Source organism: Pongo abelii, chromosome 5, assembly GCF_028885655.2.
Source record: "Pongo abelii isolate AG06213 chromosome 5, NHGRI_mPonAbe1-v2.0_pri, whole genome shotgun sequence".
Taxonomy (NCBI): Eukaryota; Metazoa; Chordata; class Mammalia; order Primates; family Hominidae; genus Pongo; species Pongo abelii.
This window is the reverse complement of record NC_071990.2, coordinates 155,968,800-155,987,798: the sequence shown is the minus strand read 5'-3', so window position 1 is coordinate 155,987,798 and position 18,999 is coordinate 155,968,800. Positions and strand designations below refer to the sequence as shown.

The 18,999-nt window shown below is 40.9% G+C and overlaps 1 protein-coding gene across 2 annotated transcripts in view; it reads left to right on the top strand.

Moving 5' to 3' along the window:
- Nucleotides 1-18,999, top strand: part of IPCEF1 (interaction protein for cytohesin exchange factors 1) — a 209,206-nt gene that overhangs the window by 74,077 nt on the left and 116,130 nt on the right. For both annotated transcript variants that reach the window (XM_024248653.3, XM_024248652.3), the window contains exon 2: nucleotides 947-990. The gene's annotated coding sequence lies outside the window, so the exon portion shown is untranslated. The remainder of the gene's footprint in view (nucleotides 1-946; nucleotides 991-18,999) is intronic.

Genomic DNA, 18,999 nt, shown 5'->3' with positions numbered 1-18,999 from the left:
TTTTGATAATTTGCTACCCAGATCTTCTTTCCTATGAGAGAAAACTTTTGTTTTCATATTTTGAGAGAGACAGTGGGAAGTTATTGTTAGCAGAGGTGAATCTGTGCAGATCTGCACCAATTTGATTCTTGCCTCTTTGAAGGAAAGAATTCGATTGAGGGGCATGACTTAGAGTGAGAGACTGGGGCAAGTTTTTGAGGATTGAGAGCTTATTAAAAAGTTTTAGAGCAAGAACAAAAGGAAGTAAAGTACATTTGGAAAAGTGCCAAGCGGACAACTTGAGAGATCCAAGTACCCTGTTTGATCTTTGACTTGGGGTTTTATACATTCGCACGGTACAGGGGTTTCTGTCTCTCCTCCCCTGATTCTTCCCTTGGGGCGGGCTTTCCGCATGCGCAGTGGCCTGCCAGCAGTTGGGAGGGGAGCATGCTCAGTGTGTTTGCTGAAGTTGGTGGCATGCTCACTTGAGGCATTTTTCCCTTACCAGTTGAGTGTTCCTAGAGGGAGGTCATATGCTACTCTGCCATTTTGTCCCTTAGTACACACACTTGGGCCCATTCGCCAACTCCTGAGATCTTATCAGGAAGCTGCCGATCGCCAGCTTCAAGTGTTTCCTATCTAATGGGAGATTGCCGGTCCCTGGCACCAGCTGCCACCAATTATTATTTTAGCCAGCCTGTTTAACAAGTACCTGACAATCACCTGGTGGTTTAACATTGCCTGACATTCCTGGGTGGTGGTGGTGGTGGGACTTTCCTGACCTGTTTGTGTTTGCCTAGCTGTCTACTCGAACATTATCACGATGATCAACTTACTATTCTGTTGCCTATTCTTGGGGTTGATGTGGTGGGATTCTGATTTTCTCCCAGGTGATTGAGTCCAGGCAGAAATCTCACGACTCACTTTTTTTTTCTCTCTCTCTCTCTTTTTTTTTTTTTCCATAAAGGTCAAAGGCAACAGAACTGGACCAAGAAAGTTCATAACTTTTTGGTATGTAATTGAAAATTCTTTGAAACAAATTCTTTCTCTTTAGTGATATTTATGACTTGAAAGGCCTGAGTTTCACTTTGTTATTCTAGTTTGTGAATCAAATTAGTGTAGCCTAGATATGTTTATCCCTAGTCTAGGATTTATGCAGAGGGAAGTTCATAGTATTACTAACTATCTTTGGTCCTCCGAAAATTATTTTTCAGTGGGAGAATTAAGTAATTTATTTATTTATTTATTTATGGGTTCATTTTTTTTTTTTTTTTTTTTGCCTCTCTCAGAGTAAGGAATATACCATGACTATCAAAGTACTTTATAACTATAATTATGTGAAGAGTCTATTTTACAAGCAATTGCGTGTTTAGATGCCCAAGTATAAATTGAATGCTCTAGAAATGGAGTACTTACTGATTTAAATTTACTAATAACTACAATTAAATATTTATATTTAATAATTATAGTAGAACAGTAAAACAATCTGAAGATGTCCCCACCTCTAAAGTTTATAAGTTTATTTCTAATGATCTAGGAAAGACTGGAGTTGAATACCTGTGTAATTCTTCTCATTATTACTCTGATTTTCTATGATAAAATGATTTTAAAAGAATTATATGTCTTAGCTCCTCACTGAGGTATACATCTTTTATTTGGTTTAACTCTTGTTTATTTGTTTGTTTTTGAGACAATGTCTCACTTTGTCCCCCAGACTGGAGTGTAGTGGCATGATCATGGCTCAGTGCAGCCTTGACCTCCCAGGCTCAGGTGATTCTCTCACCTCAGCCTCCCAAGTATGCCACCATGCCCAGCTAATTTTTAAAAGGTTTTGTAAAGACAGGGTCTCATTATGTTGCCCAAGCTGATCTCTAACTCCTAGCCTCAAGTGATCTTCTTGCCTTGGCCTCCCAAAGAACTAGGATTATAGGCGTGAGCCATTGTACTAAGCCTTAATTCATTTTTTTTCCAAAGATGAAACACAATTTTAAACTTGCTGGGGAATTCAAAGGAAGCATTCTTTTTACAGTTTTTTTTTTTTTTTTTAGACAGAGTCTTGCTCTGTCTCCAGGCTGGAGTGCAGTGGTGTGATCTCAGCTCACTGCAACCTCAGTCTCCTGGGTTCAAGCGATTCCCCTGCCTCAGGCTCCCTGGTAGCTCGGACTACAAGCGCCCGCCACCACACCCAGTTAATTTTTTGTATTTTTAGTAGAGACAGGGTTTCACTATGTTGGCCAGGATGGTCTCGATCTCCTGACCTCGTGATCTGCCTGCCTCAGCCTCCCAAAGTGCTGGGATTACAGGCGTGAGCCACCGCACCCAGCTGCCCACAGTTATCTATTAAGGACACATCTTTTTGTGACTGTATAGATATAATTGAAATTCTGGTAATTTTTCAGAAAGTATTAGCGTATTAACTTAAATGCTATTATTTTCTATGACCCAGACAATAATCATATTGTCCCCAGTATGTAGTTTCTACCATTTCCAATTATGTTACAACTGTCTTTGAAACATTGTTAGTCATAACTCATCAGTCACCATTGTGCTTTTTGGTGACCATTGCCCTTCTCTTTCTTTTTCTGTAGTTATTAAAACCCGTTGTCCTGGTTGTCCAACTCATGGACATACAAATTAGCTTTGGTGCATACCTTAGCTGTACAGACGTCTTCTAAGACATAAATTCTATTGTTTCAACATGTATATAAAAGATACACATTTACTGATGAGTCAGTAAGATGTCTGCATTATCTTCTGCAGTAAAGAATGCTTTATTTACCATAAAATTTGATGTTTGTTGAGGAATTTTAGGTGATGCTTTTTATACTCATACTTTTCATTGATGATATACAAAACTGATTACCCTAAGGTATTGACAAAAGTGGGTGATTTTACTATCTTCAAAAGTTGTCAAGTATGTTTTCTAGTATAACACTTCTGGCTCTCAGATTAGGGACCTCCCCATCACAGTGGGCATCTAGTAAGAGCATGGCTTGTTATAAGAAGCTGCGTTTGTTGGAAGACTGAATTAGATGAATTTTATAGTCTCTTGTAATAAAATAAGAGATAGCACAATGGTACAAAGGGGAGGCTCTGAGCTCAGAGGACTGGGGTTTGAATCTTATCTCTGACACAAATACACACCAATCTGTATGACCTTGGGCAAATTTCTTAACCTTTATGCACTTCAGTTTCTTCATCTGTTAAATGGAGACAGTAATTGTACCCATAGCTGGTGTAAGCATTTAATGAGTTAATATGAATATAGCTCTTAGAACAATATCTGGTGCACAATTAAGCACTTAATAAATATTAGTTATGATGGCGTATTAGTCCATTCCCACACTGCTATAAAGAACTACCTGGGGCTGGGAAATTGATAAAGAAAGGAGGTTTAATTGGCTCATAGTTCCACAGGCTGTACAGGAAGCATGGCTGGAGAGGTGTCAGGAAACTTAAAATCATGGTGGAAGGCGAAGGGGAAATAGGCACAATCTTCACATAGCAGAGCAAGAGAGAGAGAGAGAGAAGGGCGAAGTGCCACACACTTTTTATATTTTATTTATTTTTATTTTTTAATTTTAAAAAACAGAAAGGAGGCTTTGCTATGTTGCCCAGACTGACCTCAAACTCCTGAGCTCAAGTGATCTGTTATACACTTTTAAACAACCAGATTTCATGAGAACTCACTCACTGTCATGAGAACAAGAAGGGGAAATCCACCCCCATGATCCAGTCACCTCCCACCAGGCCCCTCCTTCAACACTGAAGATCATAATTCAACGTGAGATTTGGGTGGGGACACGGGGCCAAACCATATCAGATGGGGAAGAATGATCTTGTCATCAGCCCCGGCCTTTATTCCCAGCAACTTGTTTCTTCAGGTGTGCTTATGTACTGCCTTGGTTCCACCTGATGCTAACATGAAGGCAAAGCTCAGACTCTTCACTGCTTTCTACTGAAACTGACATTGTGGTGTCATTTCTTCCATCACACTGCTCTCCCCATTCCCCATTTTACAGCCTCCACCTCTCTTCTTCCCCTCCCTGCCTCATTGCAGGTCTTTCTGCACACATCCAAACACTGCTGGATTTCAGATTTTACGACAAAGGGGCTTATTATGATATTTTTCTAGCAAAGTCAAATGTTTACATAAGAGAAAGTCTTGAACCAGCTACTAAGATAATAAAATGTCCTCCAACTTAATGCAAAAGCATGTTAACAATTTTTGTCTTGTACTCCTGTCATTAAGCAATACTAAAGGAATCTTGTTTATCTAGTCACTCTAATATATTATAGACATAGTTCTTTTTAAAAAATTTTTATGTTACTTTAAGTTCTGGGATACATGTGCAGAACGTGCAGGTTTGTTACATAGGTATACATGTTCCATGGTGGTTTGCTGCATCCATCAACCCGTCATCTACGTTTTAAACCCCACATGCATTAGGTATTTGTCCTAATGCTCTCCCTCCTCTTGCCCCCCCACCCCCCGACAGGCCCTGGTGTGTGACAGACATAGTTCTTAGTTCAAGGGTGCGTAGTGGGAGCAAACAGTTTATATTTAGTTTTCATTCACATGTGCCTACATTTTTGGCCCCATAATTATTTTGAGCTCTCCACAGATTTCTTAAGTACAGAATGCTTGTCTAATTATTTTGACATATTCCTGCTGGGCAGTAAATATTGTGAAGTTTTATGTGAATGCATTTCAACATCAGGTTATATTTTTCTTACTATTTTTTACTTGCTATGGCCTATGAAACTTATATTCTAAGAACTGCTTAGTTTTGATTTATGTTACCAAGTGATTCAAGGTGTCAATGGACTTTTTCCAGAACAGAAACGTGTGGGGCCAGGTCTCACACCTCTAATAAAGAAACAACTCAGACTCCAGGGGTTTCTTGCCTTATTTTAAAATAAACTCTGTGTTAAAAACTTGTGTGTGCTGGCAGTGAAGAAATAGATGACCACATATATTTTCTTCTTGAAGGCTCATAATTTTTGTGCATATGTGTGCAAAATATAACAATGTGAACAAGAATGTGGACAACTAGATTACAAAAAAAGAACTGGCTGAAAGAATACTTATATGGAGATTATTCCTTGAAAACAGAATCTGTAGGTTTTTCAGATTATTGAGAGGGCAGGTTAACATTTGAGCTATTGTTTTCCTGGTTAATAATATTTTTGCTTTTTTAAAATTTTAGCTCAAAAATATGGGTATAGCTTTATAAAAAATAGAATCCAATTTCAAGAATGATGAGGTACTAATTGAAAATCTCTAAATCTTTTGAGATTATTTCCACAAATTAATAGGGCATTTCCTCAGAAAACTTTCTGCATTTATTATATGTAGACAGTGAGGAAAAGGGAAAAGAAAAGAACAAGTTTTCTCAGCAAGTGAAAGGTTTCCTGTTGCCATTTTCATTTTCCCTGAGTTTATTATCCTCAGTAGAGATATCAATGTCTTTCCTAATAAAATCACCTTCCAGCCAAATTGTTAAAAAAGGCAACTACCTATCTTGGGTATATGTTAGTTTACACAGAAAAAATTTAAATAGAGCTTGAAGAAATATAGAAAAGACTTTTGTTAATACTTAATGAGGCACAGGAGCTCTTATTAGACTAGACTGTGTTATGCTGAAATTAACTCTCGAGTAACTCTGATTCTCTGATTTCTTTTTTTTTTTGAGTAGGAGTCTCACTCTATCGCCCAGGCTGGAGTGCAGTGGCGCGATCTCGGCTCACTGCAACCTCTGCCTCCTGGGTTCAAGAGATTCTTTTGCCTCAGTCTCCCGAGTAGCTGGGACTACAGGTGGACACCACCAAACTTGGCTAATTTTTGTATTTTTAGTAGACACGGGGTTTCACCATGTTGGCCAGGATGGTCTCGATCTCCTGACCTTGTGGTCCACCCGCCTTGGCCTCCCAAAGTGCTGGGGTTATAGGCGTGAGCCACTGTGCCTGGCTGTAATTCTGATTTCTTACCCACACTGTATGTTCAGTGCTGGTCGTCAGGAGGGGAGGGCTCCTCTACTCCACATAGTCACTCAGGGATTCAGGCTGATGAAAACTCCACCATCCTGCAACACCACCATGTCAATAGGTGGCTTCAGAGCTGGTCATGACACAGAAGGAGGGTGTGGCGCACTCATACTCTTCTCCAGACGCAAAGTGATGACATCATCTCTGCCTAGTCCCCATTGGTCAGAACAACTCACATGGCCTCTCCTAACTGCATGGGCCTGGGAGGTCTTCCTGGGGGCCGAGGGAGAAGAGGAGAACTAGACATAGAGCACACTAGCAATTTCTTGTCTGATGGTATGTGCTGCAAAGTTATCACATCCAGTATCTCTATACAACACCTTTCCTTTCTAAATCAGTCACACTTACAATTCCTTCTGTTCTACCAGCTCTACCTCTCAGGTTCATTCTCCTGCCTCAGCCTCCTGAGTAGCTGGGACTACAGGCGCCCATCACCACGCCTGGCTAATTTTTTGTATTTTTAGTAGAGACGGGATTTCACCATGTTAGCCAGGATGGTCTTGATCTCCTGACCTTGTGTTCTACCCGCCTTGGCCTCCCAAAGTGCTGGGATTACAGGTGTGAGCCACTGTGTCCGGCCATTTTTTTTTTTTTTTTTTGAGATGGAGTTTTGCTCTTGTGCCCCAGGCTGGAGTGCAATGCGTGATCTCGGCTCACTGCAACCTCCACCTCCCAGGTTCAAGCGATTCTGCTGCCTCAGCCTCCTGAGTAGTTGGGATTACAGGCATGCACCACCATGCCTGGCTAATTTTTTTGTATTTTTAGTAGAGACAGGGTTTCACCATGTTGACCAGGCTGGTCTTGAACTCCTGACCTCAGGTGATCCGCCCACCTCGGCCTCCCAAAGTGCTGGGATTACAGGAATGAGGTACCTGCCCTGCCCTCAAATGTACATCTTTGAAAATTTGTGGGATCGAGTATTTTGTAGCATAGAAGATTTCTTTTTCCACTTTCTCCCTGGGCTCTGCTTCCTGCTGTTTTGGCTTCATTTTCAATCTCTTTTCTCCACCATTTCACCAAGATGACCACAGCTAACTCCAGGTTTGCAGAGCATTCATGGCTGACACCCCAGAAAAAAGGGACAAATCTCTTTCCCCATATTTCAGACAGAATTTCCTGATTTGGTATACGTACTCTTTCCTGGATTTGGTACACGTACTCTTTGTCATTGTGACAAAGAGGAGTAAGTACTTTGATCCATCTACTTCTTTTTTTTGTTTTTTTGAGAGGCGCTATCTTGGTTCACTGTAAGCTCCGCCTCCCGGGTTCATGCCATTCTCCTGCCTCAGCCTCCCGAGTAGCTGGGACTACGGGTGCCTGCCACTGCGCCCGGCTAATTTTTTTTTGTATTTTTAGTGGAGATGGGGTTTCGCCATGTTAGCCAGGATGGTCTCGATCTCCTGACCTCGTGATCCGCCCGCCTCAGCCTCCCAAAGTGCTGGGATTACAAGAGTGAACCACCGCGCCCAGCCTGATCCATCTACTTCTTACCACTTCTATCGCTACCAGTCTGGTCCAGCGAAAGAGATGACACTGTAATCTCTTCCGTGGATCGTTCCAGTAGCCTCTTAATTGGTTTCTCAGTTTATGTCTTTTCTCTCTTTCAGTCTGTTCTCAGTGCCGGAGCCAGAGCTGTTAATGTGTTTGTCAGATCAGAACCCTGCAAAGCCACTTATTTTATTTATTTATTTATTTTATTTTGAGACAGAGTCTTGCTCTGTCACCTAGGCTGGTGTGCAACGGCACAATCTCAGCTCACTGCCACCTCCACTTCCCAGGTTCAAGCTATTCTCCTGCCTCAGCCTCCCGAGTAGCTAGGATTACAGACATGTGGCATCATGCCAGGCTATTTTTTTTGTTGTTGTTGAGATGGAGTTTCACTCTTGTTGCCCAGGCTGGAGTGCAATGGCACCATCTCTGCTCATTGCAATCTCCACCTTCTGGGTTCAGGTTATTCTCTTGTCTCAGCCTCCTGAGTAGCTGGGATTACAGGTGTGTGCCACTACATCTGGCTAGTTTTTTGTATTTTTAGTAGAGATGTGGTTTCACCATGTTGGCCAGGCTGGTCTCGAACTCCTAATCTCAGGTGATCCACCTGCCTCAGCCTCCCAAAGTGCTGGGATTACAGGCGTGAGCCACAATGCCCGGCCTCCAAGGCTAATTTTTATATTTTCGGTAGAGACGGAGTTTCACCATGCTGACCAGGCTGGTCTCGTACCCTGGCCTCAAGTTATCACTTGGCTTGTCCTCCCAAAGTGCTGGGATTACAGTTGTGAGCCACCATGCCCGGCCAAGCTTGCCCATTTCACTTCAAGGAAAACTAAAGTCTTCAACAAGAGTTTATTTATTTATTTAGAGACAAGCTTTCACATTGTTATCTAGGCTAAAGTGCCTAGATAACTGCAACCTCAAACTCCTGAGCTCAAGTCATCCTCCCATCTCATCCTCCTAAGTAGCTAGGATTATAGGCATGCACCACCACACAAGGCTACTTTTCAAATTTTTTTTTTTTTTTTTTTTTGAGTTGAGGTCTTGCTCTGTTACCCAGGCTGGAGTGCAGCGGCGCTGTCTCGCCTCACTGCAACCTCCACCTCCCGGGTTCAGGCAATTCTCCTGCCTCAGCCTCCCGAGTAGCTGGGATTACAGACCACCCATGCCTGGCTATTTTTTTATTTATTTTATTTTTATTTTAGTAGGCACAGGGTTTCACCATCTTGGCCAGGCTGGTCTTGAACTCCTGACCTCAAGTGATCTGCCCACCTCGGCCTCCCAAAGTGCTGGGATTGCAGGCGTGAGCCACTGCGTGTGGCCTTAATTTTTAAATTTTTTTGTTGAGATGGGGATTCTCAGTATGTTGTCCAAGCTGGTCTCAAACTCCTGGCCTCAAATAGTCATTCCGCCCTGGCCTCCCAGAGTGTTGGGATTACAGGTATAAGCCATAGCATCTGGCCTAGTTCTCACTTTTCAAAATTTTGAAATATAACATACATACAGTGAAAAACATGAAAAAAATGGAATAGCTAGATGATTTATCATAAAGTGTAAATTCTTGCATCTGCCACTTGAGTCAAGAAATTGAATACCATTGCGATCCCGAATCCCCTCTTGTACCCCTCCCAATAAATAATTCCTGACTCCTCCTCAAAGGTTACCACTCTCCTGCCATTTGTGGTCATTGTGGTTGCATTTTGTGATAATTTTATGACCCAAGTACACTTCCCTAAACACTATGATCTAGTTTTGGCTGCTCTATTATTTTATATAAATTGAATCATATCCTTTATATTCTTTTGTGTCTAGCTTCTTTCTCTCAATGTTATTTCACTGTGGATAGAAGTAGTCTTTTTCTTTTTGATTGCTATGTAGTTCATTGTAATGACTGTACCACAATTTATTCATTTTCCCATTAATGGACATTTGTTTTTTTTAAACAATTTTTTAAATGATTTATTTATTCATTTTCCCATTGATGGACATTTTTTTTTTTAAACAATTTTTTAAATGATTTACTTATTTGTAGAGATAGAGTTTCACTTTGTTGCCCAGGCTGGTCTTGAACTCCTGGCCTCCGGTGATCCTCCCATGTTGGCCTCTCAGAGCACTGGGATTATAGGCATAAGCCACCATGCCCAGCCCTGTTTTTTGCTCTGGTTGTTTTTAATGAACTGGATAGAACCATTGTTACACATTTTCAGCATACATTTGCACACATATCTGAGGGATGTACACCTTAGAGTAAAGATTGTGGGCATAGACTATGCATGTAATTAACCTTAGCAGGTGTTGCCAAACACTTTTCCAAAATAATTTTCCACTGGCAATATTTTGAGTTTTCACTGGTTCTACAATCTTGCCAATGCTTGGCATTGTCAGTCTTTTAAAATTACGCTGTTTTGGTGGCTGTTTAATTATGTTTCATTGCTGTTCTGCCTTGCATTTCCCTGATTGTTAATGAGGTTTAGTGTCTCTCCTATATATATTGGCTAATTGATGTTCCTCCTTTGTCAAAGGCCTAGTAAGTCTTTTCTCATTTTTGTCTTAGGTTTTCTGCCTGTTCCTTATTGATTCATGGGAGTTCTTTACAGATTCTGGATGCATGGCCTCGTGCATGTTGTATGTGTGGCACATACCTCTTCTCATTCATTTGCTTGTTTTCTCAGTCTCTAAGGTTGTCTTTTGATGAATGGGAATTCTTAATTCTAATGTGTTTCAACTTACAGCTTTTCCTTTATGGTTAGAACCAGTGGGGGAAATGACAGTATTTTCAGTAGATGATACTGAGATAATTGGCTATTAATTTAAAAGATGAAACTTGACCCCTATTTGAAACCATAATAGAAAATCAATTGCAAGTAGATTGTAGATCTAATAAGGAAGACAGGACAATAAAATTCATAGAAGGAAAAGTAGGATGATATCCTTATGACCGCAGAATAATGAAGATAACGGCAAAGGAAAAGCACTAGCCAGAGTCATCTTCACAATATTGAGTCTTCCGATGAATGAACACGACATCTTTCCATTTATTTATACATTTTTTAAGTTTCTTTCAAAAATTGATTTCTTCACTGGAGTCTTATACATCTTTTATTAGATTCATTCTAACATATTTGAATTTTTATGATATTGCTATTTTCTTAGAAATTTTACTTTCAAACTGTTGGTGGCTGGTAGAAATGTTATTGATTTTAATATATTGGCTTTGTAGCTAGCAACTTTCTTATGTCCACTTTTTTTTTTTATTTTGAGACAGGGTCTGGCTCTGCCTATAATTTTTTTGTGGTGGCACTATCTCAACTCACTGCAACCTCTATCCCCTAGGTTCAAGGCATCCTCTCACCCCAGCCTCCCAAGTAGCTGGGACCACAGGTGCACACCACCAAGACCAGCTTTTTTTTTTTTTTTTTTGTATTTTTGGTAGAGGCAGGGTTTCACCATGTTGCCCATGCTGGTCTCAAATTCCTGAGCTCCAGTGATCCACCACCATAGCCTCCCAAAGTGCTGGGATTACAGGCATGAGCCACCACGCCTGGCCCACTTTTTAATTGTAATTATTAATGTGTAGATTCTTTCTGCACGTAAAACTATATCATTTGAAAATACTGACAATCTTGATTTTTTTACCTTTTAATCATATATATATATATTTTTACCATTGTTTCCCAGTACTTGTGAGACAATGTTGTTAAGTAATAATGAGAATCTTTGGCTTATTCCTAATATCAAAGGAAAAAGTTTCAACATGTCACCATCAAACATGTGATGTAGGAATAAGGACCTTCTTGCTTATTGGAAACAGTGGAGTAAGGACCTTTTTGTTTTGACCATGACAGGAATTTGGAGAGGGGTTGACTTGGCTTGGCAGTTCATCTTTCACCCATGTGACTTCAGCTGGGGTGGCTAGGATTGGAGGATCTCTACTTTCAAGATCACTTTTGCATCCATATGTCTGGAGCCTTGGCGTCTCTTGGATTCCCATTCTCTACTTGGCGTCTCATTCTCCCGGGCCTGTCCACAGGGCTTGGCTCTTTGCAGCACAGCAGCGTCAGGGGACCTGGAGCTGGTGAATGTCAGTCTGGCTTCTGCTAGAGCACATGTTCCTCTTTCAGGTGTAAAATCCCATGAAGTGGAGCCTGTGAGGTCATAGAAATTGCAATTAAACATATCTGTTAAATTAAAAATCAATTTCCAATCTAAAGTTTTTTTCTATCCAGGAGTTTAAAAATAATTAAGCGTTTGTCGTAGCTGAATTTTAGTACTATGGAGTAAAGAAAAAAATAGGTGATTCCTTCTATTTTGTGATAACAAAGTTTTACTTTTGAGGTTAAATGAAGGTATCTAGGGCAGGAGGGAGAGAGGAAGGTGCATGTGTGCATGGAAGATGAGGAGGTGGGCGCAGTACGAAGTGTAGGTGAGGTATGAGTGAGAAAGTGAGCATGTAAAGACGAGAGTGGGTGGACCACAGGAAGCTGGCTGGAAAAAAAAAGTCTTTGGCTTTACCTAGTTAAAAGCAAGAAAATAGTAACCCAAAGACAAGCGGAAAATCTCACAGGCAAAGTCTATAAAGGGATGGAAACAAAAAAATAAGCCCACATGTGTTCAGGGAAAGGTGAAGTAAAGTGGCTGGCCAGCTGCCGTCTGCTCTGTAATTTTTGTATTACTTTGCAGTAATTTATACAGTCTAATGAACAACAACAACAACAACCAATAAAAAAGCCAAAGCTTCCTGGAAAAACAAATAGAAAATTTTCTTTTTGAAAACTTAGATTTCTGAGTTTATGATTCTAGTGGTTTAAAAAAATGCACTATTGAAATTGAAAGAATGTCAAATTAGGGAGTCAGGATGATTTAATCTTTTGTCTTAAGCTAAATATTGTACTTAGGTGTTCTTCCACTAGGTGTCTCTTTGCATACATGTTATGATTTCACAGAAAGCGAATCTATTCCTGAAGGCATTCGCTTATGTGAATTGTGTCAACAAATATCTCAATTTGGGATGGGGGGTATTTAAGAATGACTTTAACAGTTCTTCCTAGAGAATAAATAGGTGTGTTTTAGTGACATCTTTCGTTCTTGCTTTAGATGTTTTGGAGACACTAACCCAGATTTTTCAGCAGATGTAAAATTGAGGTCCTTGTGCCTGTGTGGTTTCCAGCATGATATGGTTTTAGCCTTCAATTCATAGCCTGCCCATGTGGGATTCTGACCAGGACGTGAGCCCTTCATAATTTCTGAATGAAACCTCACCTAGGATGCGCAATTCCCAAACAAGCTGCGTGCAGCTCGTCAGTGTCTCTTTTCCGAGAGCTGTATTGCCTGCTGATCAGACCCTTCCAGACCACACAGTGGCAGCTGATCTGCGATCCCACTAGTAGCCCTTTGGCAGCCACATGATCACTGCTAGTCACCTTAGGTCCCTCTGAATTGTCTAAATTTGGTAAATAGCTTACTCATTCTAACTTGTCCTAAAGTTGAGGCAGGGCCAGTATGTCAACAGATATTTATTAGGTGCCTACTGCATGTCTTGTCCTGAGTGTCTGTAAGAATTATTAGACTATTCATTCTCTAAGAATGTAATGAGATCTACTGTTTGCAAAAAGAAAAAAAAAGCCTGCTTCTAAGGAGAATTTGAAAAGGCAAAGATTATTCTGAGACAGCACTGCTGATGACCACAGGGCCCTGGACCTGGAGTTTGAAAATCTGAATTCAAATTTGGCTTTAACTTGCTAGCTATGTAAACTAGTTAGTCTACCCACTCTGTATATTAGTTTCTTCACGTGTAAAAGTATAAGTTACTTTACAGCGTTGCTGTGAAGACTGAAAACAGTTTGCAATAGTTCTGCCAAATATCATTATAAGAGCCTCCAAGAGAAGTCACCCTATTCTGGATAAAGCAGCCCTTACCATGATTATATATAGTAGTTTATCTCCTTATGGTCTCTCTTGTCTAGTAACCCTTGAGCACGACCTTTGCAAAATTACAAGGCCCCTAAAATGATCTTTTCTTTTCTTTTCTTTCCTCCTTCCCTCCCTCCTTCCCTCCCTCTTTCTTTTCTTTTTTCCTTCCTTCCTTCCTGCCTTCCTTCCTCCTTCCCTCCCTCCCTCCCTCCTTTTCTCTTTCTTTCCTTTTCTCTCTCTGTCTCTCTTTCTCTCTTTCTTTCTTTTCTTCTGAGATGGAATCTCTCTCTGTTGCCCAGGCTGGAGTGCAATGGCACAATCTCGGCTCACTGCAACCTCCGCCTCCCAGGTTCAAGTGATTCTCCTGCCTCAGCCTCCCGGGTAGCTAGGATTACAGGCACCTGCCACGCCCAGCTAATTTTTTTTGGTATTTTTAGTAGAGACGGGGTTTCACCATGTTGGTCAGGCTGGTCTCGAAATCGTGACCTCAAGTGATCCACCCGCCTCGGCCTCCCAAAGTGCTAGGATTACAGGCATGAGTCACCGTGCCCGGCCCCTAAAATGATATTTCTTAAGGGAAAATCTAGCCCGACAAAAGAGGATTTGGCTCCAACTCTAGAGCAATGGGTGCAAGCGGCTGACAGCTTTTATAATCATTTTTTTTTTTTCTTGGCTGCCTTCTAGCCAGTGAATGTCCAGTTGCAGAGTTCCCTGCTGTATGGGGTATAGCTGCTCACTTTGGTGTAAAGGGCATTGAATGGAATAATGTTTGGCAAAGCAGAAATAAAGTGACTGGCTGCCTCAGAGCCATGTACACTGTCTGAATTTCACCAAGTAGAAAAACATTTCATCTTCTGCAGACAGAAAATGTAAGTATTATTCACGTGGAGAAACAGAGAGATGCAAATTGCAGAAAGGTAAGGGCCATCACTTGCTATTCCTATCTGGCTCATCCTAGAGCACTGTATCAGCTCTTGCCCCACTGACTGGAATGAAGCAAACCAGGAATTGGGGGTGTTATTTGGGGGATACCCTAGTAGGGACCTGGAAGGAACCAGGCTGTGCTCATGGAACAGACTGTAGTAGATTGCAGTGGGCCTCATAATTGATACCTTGTCTAGGAGCTACCAATGCTTCCTGTGTCCTCATTAGGGAGCTGGTGCCCTTTTTCTCATATGATGTAGCAGCTTGAGGACAGTACAAACTTTTGAGGTGCCTCCTGGAATTTCAGTCACAATCCCTTAGAATCACGCTTCAGCATACAGCTAGCTTGGATCTTAGAGTGACTGGCTCCTAGAAGTTCCTTGGATCTGGAGCTGGAGTGACTGGCTCCTAGAAGTTCCTTGGATCTGGAGCTGGCGCAGGAGAGGCAGGTGTGATGGTGTGTTTTATCTGCATTGGTAAAACTGAACAAGAGCTGCCACTAGGGTGTGTGTGTTTATGTGTCTTTGAGGGGTAGGTGAAAATATGCGTTGCAGGACCCCTGCCTATATAAATAATTGGAATCATTGAACATCTATCCCTGTTTTGGAGAACCAGTGACAACAACTACTCTCCAGGCAGGTGTCATGGAACTTAAGACAACCACAGAACAAACCCAACTCTGTAGAAACAAGTTCCAGTGCTTTTCAGGGCCTCTGGTCTACCCCATGTTCTGGTGAGTGGAACCTTGATTGGGCACAACCAACACAGGGTGCATGTGGGCCAGGGCTGGGCTCTGGGTGCTCTGAGGAGGATTGGCCAGGGTGTGGCCCACGGCAGGTCTCTGCTTGCCCCAGCCTAGTGGCCCCTGCAGGTGCAGACCACATTTTAGAAGTTTCAGGTTCAGGAAGCCCACAGAAGGACAAGAGACCCTTGTAGTTCAGCAACTCATGGGAGCTTTGTACCTCCAAGAGGGGCATGGCCAATAGCCATTGGCATTTGGTAGGCCCTTCCAGAATGTAAAAGAGGCAAATCGTTTGAGATCTCTTGCAGTTTTCCACCTGTTTGTTACTATGGTAAAATGGTCCACTGGGAGGAAAGATTGACATTATTGGCTGAAAGAAAGTCTTTTATCTCCCTTAGCTTTGTGGATTTTGTGTGTCTGAGCCCTGATTGTCAGGGCTGACAGCTTATGTGGGAATTTGTGAAGGGAAAGCAGGGAAGAGGCCTGCCAGTCTCCACAGATGATGGATTGCAGTATTTTTATGGTGTCAAAAATAAAGTAATTTTAAGCATCATAGTTTCTCTGTTTGAAAAAAGCTGTGGTTCTTAAAACCATCTGTCAATTCATCATCAAAGTGGAGAGGCAGAAAAGAAATGCAACGAAATGAGTGGAAAAGACAACAATAAAAAAGGGAAGATAAATGAAAGAGAAACAATAAGAATATTGTACAGCAAGTAGAAAATGGATTGGAATCAGAATGACACTTTGAGCTTAAGTTAAAAAGAAAAAAGCGGCCAGGCACGGTGGCTCATGCCTGTAATCCCCGCACTTTGGGAGGCTGAGGCCGGCGAATCACGAGGTCAGGAAATCGAGACCATCCTGGCTAACATGGTGAAACCCCGTCTCTACTAAAAATACAAAAAATTAGCCTGGTGTGGTGGTGGGCGCCTGTAGTCCCAGCTACTCGGGAGGCTGAGGCAGGAGAATGGCGTGAACCCGGGAGGCGCAGCTTGCAGCGAGCCGAGATCGCGCCACTGCCCTCCAGCCTGGGAGACAGACGGAGACTCTGCCTGAAAAAAAAAAAAAAAAGACAAAGAAAAAGAAAAAAGCTTAAAATAATTTGGATGAAGCTATTTTCTTCTTCATAAAGTTCCTGAACAAAGTCACAACCCCAAACCGCCCCTGCCCCATATATCACTGTACACAGACTGGTAGGGAAGTCATCTTGCGTTTGCTTCCTTCTCTCCTGCTTTGCCTTGACAAGTGAAATCTCCTACTAATTGGCAAAACGAATGGATTATCTCATGTCCTTTGCTTTTATATGTGAGCAAAGATGAATGTTCTCTTCTGTTTTCCATGGCATTGCTGTGATGGACTGTCATTTAACAGAACATGCTCGCTTATAAACAGTGCTTGTCTCCAGTAGAGTGTGGACGTTTGCTGCCACATGGATTACCTGCTTGTCGATGATCAAGACTTCTGCCACGAGGATAACAAACATTTTTTGTTTCCTCTTAGCTCTGGCTTCTGGATTAAGAATAATGCACATTGTTTGCCTGTGTTTGCGGACTTTGTATAAATCCACTTGCTGCTGTGATAATGTCTTGTTGAATGCTAGCATTATAATTTTAAAGGATAAATTAATCTGTGGGTTTTAAAAATTTTAGTTCAGACCTGTTTTGTTTTCACTTAAGGCTCCGTGAGAAAGAGAATCAACCTAGCTCCGATGTTATTTCAACTGGAAAATCGTCTCTAAATCACAATATATTATCTTCCTTTTAAAAATGTGTAAAACATTAGGCATGGTACTTATTTTACTGCATCATTCCAAAGATGATAATGTCTATTAGGGAATAACCAGGACAGTTACCTTTGCATCAGTTGAATGAATAATTCCCCTTAGTGGAATTTTTTTCTTGATTCTTAAAAAAATACTGATTATGCTAGCCTTCTGTATAAATAGTGTGTTTGTTGGGGATTGATATTCTTGGTTTATTTTCTGGGTTTAAAATAGTATAGGATGAGAGTCCATATTTCTATCTTAAATAACTTACTAAACAATTTCTAAAATTGCTGAAACACACTTGGTTTAAGAAGCATGCAATTTGTGATTAAAACAAAATGGAATGATTCTTTATTAATATATGTGAAGGAAAATCTCTTCTTTGAAATTGACTTTATTACTCATTTGCTAACAAAACATATTTTCTAGTTTTCAGTTACAGAGTTTATCAGGAATGCATTTTATTTCATTTAACAAACTTAAACAATTAATGATTTCATTGGTTTGGCTATGTTTCATGTTGTAGTATGTTAAGAAATTGTTCTTTAAAGAAGATAACTGTTGTAAATATGACTGAGATAACTATTCCCTTAAACTCTGAAACAAGGCACCAAAAATGTCGTTGGTTAGTTGGCTAGAGAGTTTAACCAACCTTGAAGTGTGAAAGCTATTTTATTTGATGAAGCCTGTTATCACACTTGTTCAGTCCCTTTAGTTGTATACCAATTCCATTAGGAAGAATAGTTTTGTATAATGAAGCTATTTCTAGGTAATGGCTCCCATTCTAGGTAATTGCTACCACTTACTAAGCATGCACTGTGCCCTGTGTGCTTCCCATATGATATCTCATTTAATTCTCACAAACACCTTATGAGTTGGTTATTATTATTCAAAGAGGAGGCATTTGCTAGACAGAGCATTAAGCAATTTCCATAAGTTTTCTCATTTAACAAGTGGCAGAGTTGGGATTTGAACTTAAACCTACTTGACTCTAATCTACATACTTTAGTGCAGTGGTTTTCTTTTAGAGACAGAGTCTCACTCTGTTGTTCAGGATGGAGTGCAATCGCACAATCAAAGCTCATTGCAGACTTGAACTGCTGGGCTCAAGCAATCCTCCCACCTTAGCCTCCTGAGTAGCTGGGGCTACAGGTGCACATCACCATACCCTGCTAATTTTTATTTTATTTTTGTAAAAATGAGGGTTTTGCTATGTTGCCCAGGCTGATCTCATACTCCTGGTCTCAAGTGATCCTTCCATCTTGGTCATCCAAACTGTTGGGATTACAGATGTGAGCCACTGAACCCAGCCGAGTTTTAAGCATATATTTTTGGTTGTGTACCCATAAAAGAACTTAAGAGCCTCATGTACCCCCTTATACTTCAAATTGTCACCTAAAGTTTTTGTCATACATGTAGTTGAAAAGATGTGGTTTCTGGCATATTGTAAATAGTGATGGTAAAAAAAGTTATACTTCTGTATAAAAGTAACCTATATAATATAGATATCATAAAGAGTTGGTATGTCCTATAATTTTTTCTAAAAGCAATCTTTAGGACTTGTACATTTTACATTGTTTTCTTTTCTCCTGAAACTCATATTTTCATTCCACTATCATATGGATTTTTATTCTGTTATATGATTTTTTTTTTCTTTAAGAGACAGGATCCCACTCTGTCATCCAGGCTGGAGTGCAGTGGCACTATCATAGCAACCTTGACCTCCTGGGTGGGAGGGATACTCCTGCCTCAGTCGCCCAACTGCATATGCCTGCCACCATACCGGGCTGATTTTTCTTTTTTTTTTTTTTTTGTAGAGATGGGGTCTTGCTATGTTGCCCAGACTGCTCTTGAACTCCTGACCTCAAGTGATCCTCCTACCTCAGCATCCCAAAGTGCTGGGATTATAGGGATTATAAGTGGGTGAGCCACTGTGCCAAGTCCTATTATATATTTTTACACCTGAAAATATTTTATTGATAATTCTATCATACATTTAAGCTAAAAGAATAGTCTTTTTTTTTTTTTTTTTTTTTTTTGGAACAAAGTCTGGCTCTGTCACCTAGGCTGGAGTGCAGTGGCACAATCTCGGCTCACTGCAACCTCAGTCTCCTGGGCTCAAGCCATCCTCCCACCTCAGCCTCCC